At 44.8% G+C, this 18,410-nt stretch overlaps 2 long non-coding RNA genes across 3 annotated transcripts; one reads left to right on the top strand and one right to left on the bottom strand.

The window, feature by feature from the left end:
* Nucleotides 1–7,600: 7,600 nt before the first annotated feature.
* On the bottom strand, nucleotides 7,601–8,824 carry LOC308579971. Of its 2 annotated transcripts, none has more exons than XR_014004659.1 (2): nucleotides 8,344–8,824; nucleotides 7,601–8,194 (listed from the first exon to the last, which is right to left on the bottom strand). It is a non-coding gene; the product is annotated as an uncharacterized lncRNA (long non-coding RNA). The 2 variants fall into 2 exon arrangements; XR_014004660.1 differs by having other exon boundaries at nucleotides 7,601–7,953.
* Nucleotides 8,825–10,411: 1,587 nt separating this feature from the next.
* On the top strand, nucleotides 10,412–11,685 carry LOC308581921. The gene is made up of 3 exons (XR_014005383.1): nucleotides 10,412–10,660; nucleotides 10,959–11,045; nucleotides 11,567–11,685. It is a non-coding gene; the product is annotated as an uncharacterized lncRNA (long non-coding RNA).
* Nucleotides 11,686–18,410: the final 6,725 nt, after the last annotated feature.

The following is an 18,410-nucleotide window of genomic DNA, read 5'->3' as shown; positions in this document are numbered from 1 at the left end:
AGCAGCAGAACCCAAGGAAAGGGGGCTGAGAAGCTAGAATTCACTCAGCCAACAATGGAGGCAAGTCTTTCCTTGCTGGTGGTTGCCAGGCAACAGCTCCCACAAAGGTTGTCTGAGGGAAAAGCAGCTAAGGTGGTGGTTCTGGTTCAGCATATGATGGAGCCAAATCACGAGGAAACTACAAATGCCCTAACATGAGCCACACATTTGTCAGCTGTGGTGACTTTGCAAGAAGGCTGCTCAGATGTCAGTTGGGAATTGTTAAGGCACTGCACTCAATAGGAGTGGACATAGGGGGCACAATTCAAATAATGAGTCCTGTCAGCTGGAACCCTGCACAAGGGCTTTCATTTGTGCAACAGTGCTTCCCACCCCCAAAATGGCTCAGGGGGCCCAGGAGATCTCCCAGAATAGCATTGGGGGGGGGGGGGGAACCATCATTGCCCTGATGGAATGATCACCTTAGCACAATGTCCGATTCCTGCCAGTGGCAAAACATGCCACAAGATTAGTAGATACCAAGAGGTCAATTCACAGCCAAGCCAAAGATCCATGAACAAACAGGCAACTGTTTTGGAGGACCATTCTAGGTTTGAAAAGACATAATTCAGGGTTTAGGTCTGAGAAAGTCAAGCATGGGTAGGTAATACGACCAGGGCCACAAGTGTTCTGAAATCCAAAAAGCAAGCCATGTCAGGATAATGAAACCAGGTGGTTCTTCAGCCTGTTATGCTGAGGAGCTAGTTGCAAATGAGAGCCACTTTCAGGACTTGTGCTCTAAAAGGATGGTCCTTGTTTGTCACCCTAATTCCACTGCTTGGCATCACTTCAATACCAGGAAAACCAAGCCAGTTGCTCTGTGTGCAGATGTAATTCTGCAATAACTTTTTGTGAGCTCTTTTTTTTAAAAAAAATAATTTTTATTGGTTTTTCACCTTTTATGAATGCATAACACACACAGAAAAGACAAAAGACGAAAACATGTATAAATTCAGAAAATCCTACTTTCTTAACCTTGTTCCTTAACTTCCCCCCACCCCCCTTCATGCATCCCAATTCCCATAATTATGTCAGCAAATTGGTATTTCTCCTCTTAACCATCTTAATATTACCTCTTTTATTAAAGAAAAAAAAAGTTTTTCTAAGTTGGACTCAAATTCCCTTCCATCGATTTCCCATTTTGTCTTAGGTAAAAGTCAAATTAACTAAACCCAAAAGTCCTGAGTGTTTTTAACGTTCTATTCTTCCCTCCCTCCCATCCCCGGTTTTTGTCCCTTCCCCAGTACATGTCCAAAATAACAGTTCTTAGCCTGGATTCCTCACGTCCGAGGCTTTCAAGTCTCTTTCAGTCCCTCTCCGCCGGTCTTGTTGGTAGTCCTTTATATTGGTCGTCGAATCTCGAAGGAATTCTGTCCCCATCAAACCAGGTTCTCTTCCCACAAGGGCATTTAAAAACAACTGCTGCAAAAGTTCCTCAGGCCATGCATCTTCAGAGTCAGAGTGAAGGCCCCAATCATATTTCTTCTTTATTTTGAGTTCCTGTATTCCATATACTCCCGGGGCCTCCTCCTTCGTCTTTTGCATCTTTCGCAGATTTGTAATCAATGTAATCCAAAAGTCTCCTTGCTTATATTCCACTGGTGTAAACTTCTGATTGGTACTTTCCATCTTTACTTTCTCTTCTCCTTGTTTAGTCTCCTCCACTTCTTGAGTTATCATTTCCGATTCAGCTGCAGATTCTTTCTCATTCAGGTCCTCAATACATTCAGCAGAGCTGCTTGTTCCAGAAGTCAAGGTCATGAGTTGTTTATTCATAGCCAGACTCTGCTCTTGTAAGATTCCCACCAAATGAAACATTCTTTCGATTTCCACTAGTAACTTTCCATCCACAGCCATTGTAATGTCACAGAGTTCCCCCTAGAGGGAATCTGGTTACTTAATAATCTTTCTCCAATAATCCTCTGACTTGTTGTTGTTACTTTGTTTCCAACAATTTTAGTTCAATTTTAACTGATTTTAATCCAGAGGGATCTTAGATGACAATTTTTCAACTTTAAACTGTCCGTTTGACAGCTTTGACAGCTGTCAAACTCCACATTCCTCTTCCATAAGCTCAAATACAGGACGCTCCCGGGCCCGGGAGGGGGGGTTGCATACAACAGAAAAAAGGCTTCTAAAATTCCACTCTTTCACTCCAGCTCAAAATTTCTTTTTGCCAAATCTTGGAAGTTAATGTCTTTTTTAACTCACCCCACAAAGGGTAGGCTCTCCAGCTTAGTTCTTCTATAGTTGCTTTAGATCGTCTGCAAGAGGGGGGGTGCGGACTTCCTTTTAGCACCCCCCCCCGGTCGTCTCGAATTCACAGGAAAATATTCTTAAAGTCCAATTTCATCTTACTCACGGGTTATTCTTTTTCAGTCCGAATTTCAAGGAAGGAAGTCAGCGCTCTCCAGTCATGGCTCGCGGCTCCGCTCAACCGAGGTAGCGATCGACTCTCAGCGCCACGCCACCCTCCGTACCCTCTCCGCAGCCTTTAAAAAGGCTCTTCGTGGGTCGGGGGGCGCTTAAGGCGCCCACCGAGTCTTCTAGTCCGCAGGCTTCAGCGCCTGCGGTTTCTAAGGGTCCCCGCGTCGCCGGCGCGGCAAGACCTGTCCTCAGTTGAGCCGATTCCCTCCGCAGCTCGGAGGGAATCCGCCATTTCCAGATCGCGCCAACCCGGAAGTCACTTTTTGTGAGCTCTTTACCCATGAAGGCTGGCGTGCTTTCGAACTGCTAGGTTGGCAGGAGCTGGGACTGAGCAACGGGAGCTCACTCCATCATGATGTGGATTCAAACTGCTGACCCTCCAATCCCCAAGCCCAACTATACTAGGGGATGGCTGCCTGGTTCCTGCTCGAGTCTCTGTGTTGCCCTTGAAGAACACAGCAGGAGCAAGGATGGGGGCAAAGCTAGAATGTGTCGATTCTGCTTGCCATTGGCTCTGGCTCCACCTACTGTTGGCCTCCTTGCCTTCTGCCCTACCATTCTCAATGGGCACCAGTTACTACTGTATTTCTCTCTATGCCACAACAGTGGGTAGCTGTTTTATGAACTGGTGACTGATATATGACCTATAGCTGATCAATCTAGTGAGCACCCCGTCAAAGGATTCCATTTCGTCCAGGATCCTGTTTTCCTAATGGGTGGCTTTGTTCCCAGTTACACTCTTAAAATAGTTGCTGAGCAAGTTCCACTCTGCCCGCAAACCTTCTCTGCTACAAGAACATCTCCTCTTCGTTTTCTCCATCTGACTGTGAGTCAGGCAGGGTTGGCATCTCTATTCTTCTCCATAACTGAGTGGGAGATTATTTTGACTGGAAACAACCAGACGTGAGTAGCACGCCTATGAATACCTCTCCATCGATTCCATTTGCTTAGAGGTTTTTTTTATTTACCCATGTAGGATCCTAAAAGGGCTGGCTCAAAGGAGTGGGGGGCAGGGGAGAGAGAATAAGCCAATATTCAGTTTCATCCCTGCCTTTTGTAAGTCGGATGCCTGTGTGCCACAGGCAACATACTGCTCTTTGGAGACCCAGCTTTTGTGGAACAGCTCCCCTGTGACAACGGGACACAGCCGAAGCTGGAGCCATGAGGGAGGATGTATCATCCAGTAAGCATGCATTCACGTTGTTCAGTGTGAGCCTTTGATTGCTGCCGCTGCCAAATGCTGTGTAGGCTGAAATGTGTTGGATGGAGGTTTGCTTTCCAGACATTTGGTGTAGAGGGTTGGATGCAACGCAGCCAGTAGGATCTTGCATCCCGCAGTGGTTTCCTCCATCAGCAGAATCAGGAGGGAAAGCAGTTTTTCAAAGATTCCTCGGGCCCCTCTACAGATTCCCATGCATGCACCCAAAATGCACTAGAGAGAGCTGGAGGATAATTTTGGAATAGCAGGGGAAGTGGTGTGGGGCAGAGGCTGCAGGAGAAATGAGGGAATCAGAAAAGAATATCCTGCCCTCTTCCCTTGCTTTGCTGACCAAAATCTCTGTGGAGTTAAAAAGACTTCCATCAGCATGAGGGAATACAATCTGATGCTTTTAGCTACTAATTTAATTTATTTATTTTTAAAATATGACATGCCTTCTTTATAAAAAAATAAACTCAGAATTTCTTATAGCAAAAAATTCCTATCAAAACACATGAATTGTAAAAATACATTAAAACTACTAAAATCCATTACATGCCATAAAACTGAGAGTAGGATAAAACAATTCTGGCATAAAACCAGGACAAACATTGATGTTTCCCACAAGGGGGCGGGCATTCACGCTTCCCAGATTACCGTAAAGTAACAAATCTAGTTTTCATAACTACACTGCACTTTAAAACAAAACAAAACAAAACCCTAAAAAAATCCTCTGTGTTTTGCATAAAACCAATAAAAATAAAACAACGAACAACATTCAGTAAAGACTGCTGTCAGGGGTTCAGGAGCAGAGGCACAGGAAAGGGAGGAAACAGAGAGCGAGGGGGAGGAATCCGAAGGAAATATGAGCGATGACAGCGGCCCGAGATCTCCGAGTCTTTCCAGTGAATCGGAAGATTCACAGAAAGGGGCGCCAGTGGTCAGAACAAGGGGGGCGCCTAGGGGGACACACCAGGAAGAAGGGACCAGAGGAGACTCAGAGAGCAGCAGTTGGAAATCGGGACCAGCTTCCCCACCAGAGCACAGTAGGGGGGAGGGGTCACAGGCATCGGGAGCTGGCGGCTCGCCGCAAGCGGGAAGGCAGGAGTTAGGATTGGCCACACCTCCATCGGGGAGCGAGGAAACGGTCAAGAGGAAGGTCAAAGGCTGCGCGCGCGCGCCAAGTTCAAATGCACAGGAAGGCGGCACAGTAAGCAGTCTGGATAGGGAGCCAGGTCCTAAAGCCCGCCGCAAAGAGGGAGCAGAGTCCGGGGGGTCGGCGTCAGAAGAGTCCAGGAAGGAAGAGACCACGGGGGGTAGAGGGACCCAGAGGAGGAGGGAAAGACGGAAGAGGTGGAGTAAGGCTAGAGTATTAAGTTGGTGTACAGGAGGCGGAGACTCAGACGGAGCTTCGCCGGTCTAGCTTCTAAGACGTAGAGCTGCACGCTGCGGCTTGAAAATGGAACTTGTAACTCAATAAAGACTTTTGTACAGTAATACCGGCTAGCGTGGTCCTCTGTGAGCTGGGACCTGGAAGCAGCTCTGACAACTGCTAAGAACAAAGACGAAATGAGGCACATTCAAAACACTACCTTACATCACAAATTAAACTGAGTGATGTACAAAACAAGAATTAAAAATCAGAGTCCAGGAAAGCTTGGGTAGAAGTAACATCTTTTTTTTTTTTAAGGGGGCACTTAATGGTAATTATTGTCTCCACCTCACTAATTACTCAAGGGAGGGCATTCCAAAGGGTAGGAGCTGTCACAGTGAATGCCCTCTTCCACTCTGACATAATCCATTGGACATGAAATGGCCAGCCAGATATCTTCAGAATATCTTGAAGGTCAGCTTGGTCTGTACTGGAGAGGTGGTCTGCTAGGTCTGCTGGTCCCAAGTTGTTTGGGGATTCAAATAAAACAAAACTTGGACACTAACAGGCAGCTAGTGTTGATCTTTCAAAACTGGTGTACCAGACCATGGCTGTAGCACAGGTGGAAGAGATCTCATGCTGATGCCAAGTGAGCATGGGTTAGATCACATGATTGTACCTACCATGTGGTAGTAAGGACAGTAAAGAAAACATACCCTGCTGCCTCCATTGCATCCTCTCGCTGCCAGCTAGGGAAGCTCTTCTGCATGGTTCAGAGGTTGCCCAATAATAGCAGGTGACCCTCTGTTACTCCCAAAGAACCTCTGTGGTCATTTGGCACTGTACTTAGAGGATCAAGTCATTTGCTTATGGACCAAATTTGACAAGGTGAGGGGTATTAAATACCACTGGGGACAAAATCATGGTCTGCACTCAGAAGCATAGCTGGGGGGGGGGCGGACAGGGGACTTACTGCAGGGCCTGCAGCACGCCCAAGCCATGAGTCTCTCCTGGGTGTGACGCAGTGGCTCGGGCACCTGCAGATACTGATCCTACAGTATCAAACACTTCTGGGAGATTTGAGAGAGTCGGCAGGGTCACACTCCCCATCCCTCTCATAAGAACAACTTGCTTAATCAGGCTGATGGCCCATCTAGTCCAGAGTCCAGTTCTCACTGTAGCCAACCAGGTGCCTGTGGGAAGCCTGCAAACTGGACATGAGTGCAACAGCCCTCCCATCTCCTATGGGTTTTCAGCAACTGGTATTCAGAAGTATTACTGCCTCCAACTGTGGAGAGAGCATAGCCATCGATAGGCTTCTCCTCCATGAATTTGTCTAATCCTCTTTCAAAGACATCTGAGTTGGTGTCCCCCACTGCCCCGTGAGAGTGAGTTCCATAGTTTAACTATGTGCTTTCTTTTATAGCTCCCTAAGAAGGTCATCCACCAGGGCGACCAAGACCAATTGTCACAGTCCCGTCTATGGGTGATCGAAGTCCTGGCTGAGGACGTCGGGACCAGGGGCGAGATGGCAAGGTTGGAGCAGGAACAAGAGTCCAGAAGCCAGGAGTCAGGAAGTCAAGAGGGTCAGAGGGTCTGAGGGTCAGAGAGCCGGGAGTCCAGAAGTCAGGGGTCTGAGGGTCAGGAAGCAAGGAGTCATGAAGTCAAGGGTCCGGGGATCAAGAAGCTGGAAGCCAAACGCAGGAAGCGTGTTGCTGTGGCAAAGAGCTGAAGGAAAATGCTGACCTTATATCCCTTTCTGGCTCTTGCCATCAGGTGCTGTGAGTTACCAATTGGCCTTACCTGTGCGGCTGCGCCTTGCCTCTTCAGAACTTAGGAAGGCCGCAGTCCTGCAAAGTCCTACTGGTCACAGGGCCTGGCTCCTGCACGCACTCCTGACACCAATTGTGTCCCTAGAGGAGTCCTGAACCCCAACTGGAATAGGTCGAGATAGTCAGTTTCTCCCAAGAAGGTCTACATCTGAACCACCACTGCATGATAACGCAGACTGGCCAGGAGCCTGAGAAGTGTCCCCTCATCTCCATCGCTCTATTTCTTTTAGAGTCCACCAGTACTGAAATGGCAATTGTTAATCGTATCATGGCTCGCAAGCGAATGTTATGCCTTACCTCTATATCCCCCTGAAACACTTTAGCTTGGCAAGTGACTATCTCGACATGAGGCAGAAGTTCAGTGTCATTTTTTGTGAGAAAGTATAGGCAGCTTGACTTTGAAACCAGCCTGCATTCCTGTCATCACACAGTGGGTGTTTTGTCAGTGTGAATTAAGGCAATCGTTTTTGAAGCTACACTTCATTCATATTCTTAAGTTGCAGAAGGTATGTCAGGTAGGCTCAGGGAAGTCAGCGAGACCCTAGGTGTTGCAGTGGGGAAGAAAGAAAGAGAGGAGCGGCATGGTATAAAAAGAAAATAAGAAAATTAAACCACACTCAAGAGTGTCCCTCAGCTACGTTCTGCGTTGGGAACCGATGCATACGGTTATGGTTGGAGAAATTTGTAAAGTGTTTGTCCCAGCCGGGGCTCCGAAACAGAATGCCCACTGGCTTTAAGTGAAAAATTAGGCCTTTATTAGTACAAATGTACATAGGATCAGCCCCTAAAAAGTCAGATGGAGGCTTTTATACATGCCCAATTACTAGGTGATGACCACTTAACCAGACAATTAGAGCAATCCTTCCCATCACAAGTACACACTTACAACACACTGTTGTTGCACTTTGGCTCTTCAGACTAGCCCACCCCAACCTTCTTACTGAATACATGAAACCATATTTCCGTGTCTTTTGTCTTTGTCTTCTGAGTAGTTGCTCTGTGTATTAGTGGTCTGTCAATGTCTGCTTTCAGTTATCTGTGCTGATATTTTTGTTTTCTTCCATGCTCTAGGACTTAGGGTGGATCTAGACACAGGAAAAACATACACTATGACTAAGTCAGAAATTAGATCGTTAAAATGAAAGAAAAAATCTCCACTGAAAACCGCTTTTAAAATTTCCTGCTCTCTGGTGCCATCTGGTGTTGCATGTTCAAATTGCTTTTTCTTTACTAATGTAGCTGAGTCCTTAGTGTCATTACTATGCTTGGCCGCTCTCCTAGTGTTTCGTTCTCCATACATCCCATTCCTTTCCGTTGCACTAGGAACTGCAAGAGAACACAGGCTTGCACACCCGCTTCAAAACAGCTTGTTTGTTTTGGTAGGAAAGCTCATGCACAGATTTCAAACTGCAAAGCTCTAACTGCACAAAATGGATTCAGGGATGAATTAAAATGGGAAGATTCTTCTACGTTACCTTTTTCCTATTTCAACCTTGCTGCAATTCTTACTGCCACAATTTACAGGAACTCCATTGGGACACAGGAGACAGATCTCTGGAGATTTACTAAAGTATATGCTGTCCTTTAAATAAGAAAAGAAGGTTTTTCAAGTGAAATAAATAAATTAAGGTCTTATGTATATAATAAAGGTTCATAAATGTACCAAGCAAACACGTACATAGATATATAGGCCACATGCCTGAAGCTGCACAGGAGAGCAGCCATGGAGCCATTTTGACTCCCAGGCTGACCAGGTGTTTTCTCTGCAAGGTCAAATGGAGGAGCCTCCCCATTGTCTTCTCCTTCACAAATCCTGTCTTAAGGGTATGTCTGTGTATGAATAGGGTGAGCCTGTGACTTGGCACAGGAACTAAGTACTTATCATTACAAAAGACTGGCCAGGCTCCCCAGGGTATCAATCCAGTAAACATTAACAGGTAACTTGCCAGACAGGAGGTAAACCACCCAAACAGATTATGAGGTAAACAACCCACTCAGATTTCTGCTTTAGCCCGCTCTTTCTGTGATGTAGGTATGATGTATCTGGGGTGGTGGTCTTGAGCTACACCCCTTCTGTGATGTAGGTATGATGTTTCTGGGGGTGGTCTTGGACTCCAAGGTGGGCAATTTAAAATGTCTATATAAGGGCGGACACACCTTGGTTCTGGGTCCTCCTCCTCCTGCGTGTGAAGGGGGCACCCTGTTGCAACAGTTCAATAAAGATCAGGCTTACAAGCTGCTTTGCTTCTCAATATTCTCTGGTTGGCCGCTCTTTTTTCCTCCGACCGATGGAGAACCAACAAAGGACTCTATAAGGGCTCTTGTGTCCCCCATAAGGGAATTAGGGCAGATTTTCGTTTATTACACAAGAAAGCAATGACTTTAAGCCTTGGTTTCAGATGCCACCATTATCCTAAGAGAGAGTTAGAAATGAATTATCTAGCATGCCCTTCATCATTGTGGATCCATAAATATCACAACACAAACCCATCATCTGAAACAACAACAACGTTGCAGGTTCATAGGGGGAAAGGTGCCCCTTTAGCAGTGGCATCCTGAGCAAATCAGATCCAGGAGGGCTTGCAGTGTTCCTAGGACAGCATTTGTCCTAGATGACCAATGGAGATGACTTTATATTATTACATTTCTCCTCTGGCCTCCTTTAATCCTCACAACAACCCTGTGAGGTAGGTTGGTCTGAAAGACAGACAACCCCAAGGTCACCTAGTGAGGTTGAGTGGGGATTTGAACCCTCTAGCCCAGGAGTCCCAAACCTTTTGGGCCTTGGGACACATTTAGAAATCTAAGAAACAGTTGTGGGTGACCTTGAGCCAGTCACTGCCTCTCAGCCTAACCTACCTCACAGGGTTGTTGTGGGGATTAAATGAGGAAAGGGGAAACGCCGTGTGTGGCCCCTGAAGCTCCTTGGATAAAAAGTGGGGAGTAAGTGCAATGAATAAAATTAGGGTTGCCATATTTCAAAAAAGTAAAGTTCCTATTACCTGCAAAGTTGTTTTTTTAGAAAACCTCCCCCCCAAAAAACCGACACACATACAGCTATAGCTATAGATCGATGTATAGATATAAAATAGGTCTAAATGGTGATGGCCCCCACCAGCTGTTACCATTGGCTGCTAATGACCTATGATGTCATAAAGGAATGGAAGTTCAGTGGATATGAAGGGAAATGCTTTTTTTCCAGTGGAAAAAACCAGGTCCATGGTTGAGATATCCCACTCACTCTCTGTTTGCCTTCCAAGAATATCTGAGAATCATAGAATCATAGAGTTGGAAGAGACCACAAGAGCCATCGAGTCCAACCCCCTGCCAAGCAGGAAACACCATCAGAGCACTCCTGACATATGGTTGTCAAGCCTCTGCTTAAAGGCCTCCAAAGAAGGAGACTCCACCACACTCCTTGGCAGCAAATTCCACTGTCAAACAGCTCTTACTGTCAGGAAGTTCTTCCTAATGTTTAGGTGGAGAACTACTAGGTTTTCCAGACACCATCTGTAGAAGGTAATCTAAGCCTGCTTTAATCTTTTGTAAATTTATTGTCGGCTTAAAGCTTTGTTATCATTGTTAGTTGATATGTTACTGTCCCTTTAAGTAAAAGCCCAGGAGAACCCTGGGGGAGAGGAAGGAAGTGCAGACTTCTGGGAATGCTGAGTCATGTTTTAGGCCTCTCTCAAGCTGCAGGAATAATTCTGCATGAAAATAAAGTTAAGTTTTTCTTCCTGGGTTGGGGTGTAAAAAAGAAAGCAATGAAGAGAACTGTAGAGTTTCAGCAAGGTGAGGACAATTTATTTATTTTGTTCATTTGAAAACCTTTCCAACCTACTTAATCTTTAGAAACCTCTAAGAAGTATGCAGACAAGCAACATAAAAATTGAATAAAACTGCATCATAAAAACAGAGTTATAAAAACCAGGAAAGCAGAATTATAAAAACTGATAAAAATTATCTTATTAATCTTAAGAATTCATAAATTAATAATAAGATGATACCTTGCACCTGGCAGGAGTGAATAAAATCTATCCTAATACAAGTTGCCATTGCACCGTTATGTCTCTGCTGTTGTTTAAAACAGGTAACCGAATTGATCAGCAGCACAGTCTGAAACAAACAGTATTTTTGGTAGTACATTCATTTTCACTACTGAGATTCTACTCATCAGGTATAAGTTCATTCTTCTCCATCTCTGTAAGTCTACTATAACCACATTTCATATTTTCAGTCATTTTGACATAACATTGCATTTTTATTCATCAACCAAACCACCAGATATTTAACCTTCTTTTCAACTTTCAACCCTGTCAGACAGATCCTGTAATGTACCTTTAGATTTTTGATCCATGTTTTTTACTAAAACGAAATGGATCAACATATTCAGTTTCATCCACGTGGGTCTGCCACCACTCTAGCAAGCAACTTACCCCACAAAGGGACGTTTGTGAGCAAGTGTAGTTCCTCCTTTCCCTCCCTGGTCCCCTTCCTATTTTCCTTTTGTTCTCACCCAACAGAACACAATGGGCAATGGTTGTGACAGTATCAAACTGAACATTTCCATGATTTTGTACATGATGGAAACCTCTTTTCCTTGGGTATGCTGTCTGTCATTCAGTGGAGTTAGACCCGCCCCCGAGTTCTTTGATGAGCCACACTGAAATAACTGCTTCACCTTTTTCTCCCATGCAGACCACATGGATGCTACCATGTGAAGGAAGCAAATTGGCAGGTGGAAGGAGGTGATCATCTGGCATCAGGATGCTGTGGAGCAGAAGAGAAGGCAAGTTTGCTTGCAAAAGCCAGTGGATTTGCAGAGTGGGTGGCGAGTTTGTGGTCTGAAGGTGGCTGATATCCATGGCAGAAGCTGGCTGATGTCCAATGACTGACCAACCAGAAACGGGCGAGTAGCCAGAAGGTGGCTTATGTTTGATAGTGGACCAAGCAGAAGCTGGCAGATGTAGGTGGATGGATGCTGGTGGAATTCACATTCGGAAGCTTTTGGACCAGATGGCTTTGGTAGCACTTTTTGTATAGCTTTGCAGTAGCACCATATTTAACTTTGCTGTTTAATGTTGTTTGGAGGGGTGGAGCCCTCCCAAACATTTGGTCCCCATTGAAAATAATTGTTTTACCTAAACCAACTAGAGATCCTAAGGAAGTGGGATCTTACAGATGGATCACCCTGTTCAACCAACTTTTTTTTACATCAGTCATGGCTTCCAGCAGGGTGATCCATACAATTGTCAATTCAGACCAAACCAGATTTATCCCAGGCAGACACAATGCAGATCACACATGCAGGTTAGTCAATATAATATATGACAGTAATTAAGAAGAAGAATCCCAGCCCTTTGGCACTGGTGTCACTGGACATTTACAAGGCCTTTGACTTTTTAGAATGGAGGTACTTTTTAAAATCTTAGAACACTATCAGATGGGCAACGCATTCATGACTACTATATCAGAGTCCTCTGTGCCTCTCACCAAGCCACTGTTGGCACAAATGCTGTGAATTTGAACTCTGTTCATATTGGCAAGTGAGCAAAACAAGGTTGTCCCCTGTCCACATTGCTCTTTGCTGTTTCTCTGGAACCATTAGCAGTTTCATTGCTCATGTATCAAGGGCCATCGGGGAAAGGTTGAATAGCATTTATTAAACTTTTATGCTGATGACATGATGTATATGTTACCTAACCCTCAGGAAGCCCTACCAATATTCAAATTAGAATTGGGGAAATTAAAAATAAAATACTGGGTCTTAGAACTAATCTTAAGAAGTTGCTGATAACTTGTTATAACATAGGTCTGATGGAAGAAATCAAGCTTAAACAAATGACTCGAGCTAAGTTTTATTATCGTCAGATCCAATAAGAAATGGGTTGACGCGGAAGGTGAAATGATACCAGACACAAAAATAGGGGTGCTTCCTTTTATTAGGCTCTCCAAAACAACTTTAGATACAATGCATAGCCTATACACATTGAATATGCTACAGGTATGGAAAAGGTGGCAGCGCTGTCAGTCTCTGTTATACTTGCCTCTAATGCCACAGTTTTCACCCTCAAGTCCAGGATTCAGCCTTGCGTAGTACAATCCTTTCATGGGAGGGGGCCAGGGAAACGCCATTTACATTCCATGATTTCCATGTTAATGACAAACTGTTATCCAAAGAACAATTTAAAATAAATACAGGAGATCCAGGCCTATCCTGGTTACAAGAAAGAGGTATTTACAGAAATTGCACAAATTTTAAAGTCTGAAAATCAGGCAACCCCACAACTTGCATTAAAAAATGTGTGGGATAACAATCTGAAACAGTTTTCTTTAATACAGTTATTAACTTCATGGCTGGCAGTTGCAATACTACCTATAGCACAAAAATGGAAGACTTAACATGAATTTCCTCCTGCATTGTGGTGCAAAATTATTTGGTCTCTTGCTGAAAAATTTAACTTTCAACATTTGGTGTAATCAGAGGCAAAGAACCTGTGGAACATGTACATGTGATTTGGTCGGACTTTATATCTTATGTTCCAACTGACAACTTACAAGACTTCTTACCTTCTTTTCTAAAAAAGAAATATGTATTTCCTGATTATCATATATGTATAAATTGAACTATGGTTGTACTTACCCATGTTATGTATGCTTCTCTTCCAACAACTTTCTGGGTTGGACTTAATTGTTCTTTGTTCTTCTGTAAAGAAAAAGAAAATGTTAGTTTTGTGAAATGCAATAAAAAAATCAAAAAAGAAGCAGGCAGATGTTGCATGGCTGAAGTTGGCTGATTTTTGCAGATGTAAGCCAGCGGAGGTTCTCCCCTGAAGCTGTGAAGAGTGACTGATGGACTGGGTGTTTGCTGTTTCCGCTGATGTCACCTTGAAGCTTTAAAAGGGGATTAAACAATTTCAGTGGCTACTACTCACAGGATCAAAGTTATTACGCCTTTGCGTTGGGGAACAGTGTTGAGAGGGTGATATTGTGATCACATCCTGCTTGTGAGCTTCCCAGAGGTATCCGATTGATCAATGAGAACAGGATGTTGTTAAGACAATTTCTTACAGAAAGCTTAAATAAATGGTAGGCTGATGGCTCTTCCTTACCATGTCTCCAGAGTTGTATAGAATAACTAGGAACTCTATCCCGTTCATGTTGCTCACCAACCCTGCCTACAGCTCCACCTCCCGGGGGGGGGGACAGCCCGGAGCCCCCTACACTTTGCCAACCTTCTCCTAACCCATTAGACGGGGGAACGGGACGAGATGACCTAATTGTGATGTCACATGACTGGCAGAAAGTTATGCGGGTGGAGAAAGTAGGCAGGAAGTTCTGTTTTCCCGCCTCTCATAATCCTAGAACCTGGGGTTATTCAATGAAGCTGAATGCTAGGAGCAGAAGGAAGTATTTATTCACACAGTGCGTAGTTTAACTATGGAATTTGTTATCAGAGAATGTGGCGATTGCAATTTGCCATCAACCTGGATGGCTTTGAAAGGGAATCAGATAAATTCATGGAAGATAAGGCTACTGTCCGTATGACAAACAACTTGTGGGCCCTGTGTGATTTGAGTAATAAGAAAACGCTTCCAAGGACATTTCCCTGGTGTACTTTAATATCGCTGAATCACATGGGTACTGCTTCATACAAGAGAGTTTTCATGTGAATCAAGAACCCACCTGGTTTGACTTTTAAGCAGCAGCGTACAAGTTGCCCATGAATTGCGTCTCTATGGTTATGCCAGCTTTGGTTTCATAGAATCATAGAATCATAGAATCATAGAGTTGGAATAGACCACAAGGGCCATCGAGTCCAACCCCCTGCCAAGCAGGAAACACCATCAGAGCACTCCTGACATATGGTTGTCAAGCCTCTGCTTAAAGACCTCCAAAGGAGGAGACTCCACCACACTCCTTGGCAGCAAATTCCACTGTCGAACAGCTCTTACTGTCAGGAAGTTCTTCCTAATGCTTAGGTGGAATCTTCTTTCTTGTAGTTTGGATCCATTGCTCCGTGTCCGCTTCTCTGGAGCAGCAGAAAACAACCTTTCTCCCTCCTCTATGTGACATCCTTTTATATATTTGAACATGGCTATCATATCACCCCTTAACCTCCTCTTCTCCAGGCTAAACATGCCCAGCTCCCTTAGCCGTTCCTCATAAGGCATCGTTTCCAAGCCTTTGGTTTGGATTTCATAAGACTTTACTCTTCATCCGATTTCTTAAAGGATTACCCAAATCTATCTAGAATCCTGTTTTTGTTTTTTTTCATCCCAGCTACCTGATTCCTACAACTCTTTCCTTATATATTTGAGCAGGGAGTGACTGGGAACCTGCCTTAACTGCCTTAAACCACAGCACGGACTACTACAGCAACAAGCTAATGAGCTTGTGAAGATACAATGACTGAATAAGCTCCTTAGTCCATTTATAAGTAGCTTGCAGCATTTAGAAGCTCTGTTACTTCTTTGCTCTAAATCTATTATTCCTCTCAAGTTAAAAAAAAATCCCCTTCCGTGAGAGGCAAGCATTTTGTGGCTTGCAGTTAATTGCTGTTGGCATCTGTCTGTCTCGAGATAATGGAGTGTGCCTCTGGGGGTGAAGTCAAACTGTGTTGTCAGCAGTGACCTTGCAAGGGGGAAAGCCTTGGCAGTCAGTGTGTATAGAGGTCCTGGGCTGTCCAGAAGACAGGACCTCCCTCTCGACCTTGCTGATGTGCTCCAAAGGAAAGCAGAGCAATATGTTTGGCAGCAGCTTGGCTGCAGGATTTGCCGGAAGGAGACGTACAAGGCACCATCCAGCCGTCTTAGGAACTCCACTCTGGATTTGTGTAGGGTTTAGTCCTCGGCTTTTAATTTTCCTGAAGATACTCCACAAGGCAGCAGGTTTAGGATCAGCTTTCCTTCTAGATGGGCTACCTACCTGGGTTGCCAAGCCCCATCTGCCGCTCACCTCCCTCTACAGCACATGCAGAAGCCGCCTTCTTGACCATTGGACCAACTATTGGTCTCATCTGTGTGATCCACCTGTCTTCACATGCAGAGGAGAGGCTGACCCTAACTCACCAAGGGCTTGACACTCATCAGTTATCCTTGCCTGTTTAGCCAGCCAATTGAAGCAGTTTCCTAGGGTGTGGCTGCTGTCACATGCTGACAGCTTCTAGGAGCCACTGGGGAGAGCTGGGTAGTGGGCAAACTACCACAGAAGGAGCATGAACTGTCCCCCACCAAAGGTACTATCCCTCCCCTGACACCCCAGCAATTAATTAGGTGCCCAATATAGTTACATGGACGCAGGTGGCGCTGTGGTCTAAACCATTGAGCTGGGCATGTTTAGCCTGGAGAAGAGGAGGTTAAGGGGTGATATGATAGCCATGTTCAAATATATAAAAGGATGTCACATAGAGGAGGGAGAAAGGTTGTTTTCTGCTGCTCCAGAGAAGCGGACACGGAGCAATGGATCCAAACTACAAGAAAGAAGATTCCACCTAAACATTAGGAAGAACTTCCTGACAGTAAGAGCTGTTCGACAGTGGAATTTGCTGCCAAGGAGTGTGGTGGAGTCTCCTACTTTGGAGGTCTTTAAGCAGAGGCTTGACAACCATATGTCAGGAGTGCTCTGATGGTGTTTCCTGCTTGGCAGGGGGTTGCACTCGATGGCCCTTGTGGTCTCTTCCAACTCTATGATTCTATGATTCTATGATTCTTGGGCTTGCCAATCGGAAGGTTGGTGGTTTGAATCCCCGTGAGGGGGTGAGCTCCCGTTGCTCAGTCCCAGCTCCTGCCAACCTAGCAGTTCGAAAGCAAGCCAAAAAGTGCAAGTAGATAAATAGGTACCGCTCCAGCAGGAAGGTAAACGCCGTTTCCGTGCGCTGCTCTGGTTTCGCCAGAAGCGGCTTAGTCATGCTGGCCACATGACTCAGAAAAACTGCAGACAAACGCCGGCTCCCTCCCTCGGTCTGTAAAGCGAGGTGAGCGTTGCAACTGGACTTAACTGTCAGGGGTCCTTTACCATTTTTCATATAGTTACAGGGGTCGTGGAAGTTGGATTCTAACAACATCCAAAGGGACATGGGTTAGCTCCTCTAGACATACAGTGGTACCTCGGGTTAAGTACTTAATTCATTCCGGAGGTCTGTTCTTAACCAGAAACTGTTCTTAACCTGAAGCACCACTTCAGGTTATGGGGCCTCCTCCTGCTGCTGCTGCGCCGCTGCTGTGCGATTTCTGTTCTCATCCTGAAGCAAAGTTCTTAACCTGAGGTACTATTTCTGGGTTAGCGGAGTCTGTAACCTGAAGCGTATGTAACCTGAAGCGTATGTAACCTGAGGTACCACTGTACAGCTAAAATAAAAGATACTGTATTGTGTGGAGTTTCCAGGTAGCGAAATGACAGTCCACAATATTGGATTTAGATGTGTATAAACTTTATTTTGCATGTCTCTACAGAAGGGAATGCAACCCTCAAGTGGAAGAAGGTTCCCCACGTACCCTGGGGTTAGATGGAGGTGTTGTGTATCCTAGAATAAGGGAGCTTTTTATGTTCCCATTGCTGTTAATTGTCCCCTTTCAATGTCAGGGGTGAAGGGTGGGCACCTCAGTGCAGCACAAAGAGTCAAGGGCCTCAACTATGTGAGGTTAATTTGCACTGAGGGCCAATCGGTTGCTAGGCAACCATTTGATCTAACTGTATTGCATGGCTGGCAATAGGGCTTGTAATTATGCAAATAGATGTGAGAAGAGGAGGGAGTAGATTGATTGTTGCCAGTGTCACAAAGGTAAGTCTGCCTCCCCAGGTATTTTCTAAATTTCTCTTGGGAATTTGGTTATAAGCAGGAGTAATGAAGAGACACTTGAAGAATTGGGATCGGATTTTCTAAATAAATAAAAAGGCAGGCCAAACCCAATTAAAGGAGCAGAATGTGGACAGAAAGGCTAGTTCACAAACACGGATTATAATATTTATCCCCTTTGAATTTTTGCAAAAGGTTTAACATTGCTCATATACTATAGAACTTACTGGGAGAATACGGACAGTTTGCACACTTGAGGTAGGCATCCATCGAATTAAAGTACTTTTGAGCCTGATGGTTTTTGGGGGGAATGAGGTTTCGTAAAGTAAATGCCAGTGTCAGAGGTAGTTTAGTATTCTGAAATCTGATTTATCTACAATAGTCTGCATATGGTTGCTTCAATAAGTATGCAGCCTTGGTGGAAGCACAAGCAAACCAGGAAAGTTGTTTGGTTCCATTCATAAAAAACCATTGAAGCTCCCTCTAATGGCCAGATTATATAATAAATTTTTACAGAATAGTGTTCTGAATTTGTTTTGCTTAAGTGGCTCACCAAGGGAGATCTTGTGCCTCGGTTTGTCCCTAGATTAAGCTTTGGGTTAGGCATACCAGAGCAGTTCATGTTGGACAGTGTTGTGGTGCCATGGATTGGAGTGGCCTGAACATTATTTGGGGCCCAGAGCTGCTGAAATCTTAAGGTGTTTTTTTAATATACAGGCTGCATCTAAATCCATTTCTGTCTGA

The sequence above is a fragment of the Podarcis bocagei genome (genome assembly GCF_964188305.1).
Source record: "Podarcis bocagei genome assembly, chromosome: 2".
NCBI classification, from domain to species: domain Eukaryota; kingdom Metazoa; phylum Chordata; class Lepidosauria; order Squamata; family Lacertidae; genus Podarcis; species Podarcis bocagei.
Note: the sequence above shows the minus strand (reverse complement) of the source record. Positions and strands in the feature narration are given on the sequence as shown.